This window comes from Phaethon lepturus, unplaced genomic scaffold (assembly GCF_000687285.1).
Source record: "Phaethon lepturus isolate BGI_N335 unplaced genomic scaffold, ASM68728v1 scaffold15857, whole genome shotgun sequence".
NCBI classification, from domain to species: Eukaryota; Metazoa; Chordata; class Aves; order Phaethontiformes; family Phaethontidae; genus Phaethon; species Phaethon lepturus.
The window spans coordinates 6,189-6,409 of record NW_010552643.1 but is presented as its reverse complement, the minus strand read 5'-3'; the positions used below and the strand labels follow the sequence as shown (position 1 = coordinate 6,409).

The following is a 221-nucleotide window of genomic DNA, read 5'->3' as shown; positions in this document are numbered from 1 at the left end:
TGTCTTGCCACATCCGTCACCCCGGTGGCACCATCTGCATCTCCTCAAGCCCACCCCAGTCCACCTTGGGAAGGTGGTCAGCATCTCGGGGGTCCTCAGAGAAGAGCAAAGGGGGGCTGCTGTCCCGTGGCCGGGGAAGGGTGTATCCTGGCAGGGCTGGGCTGCCTTGAACCGGGGGGGGCAAGGGCCCGGGAGATGAGGTTAGATATAAGCTGGGGGGG

The 221-nt window shown here is 64.7% G+C and overlaps 1 protein-coding gene across 1 annotated transcript in view; it reads left to right on the top strand.

Annotated features, from left to right (window-relative positions):
• The window catches only part of SELP (selectin P (granule membrane protein 140kDa, antigen CD62)), a gene marked incomplete at both ends in the record, with an annotated part of 10,516 nt that overhangs the window by 4,147 nt on the left and 6,148 nt on the right, over positions 1 to 221 (top strand).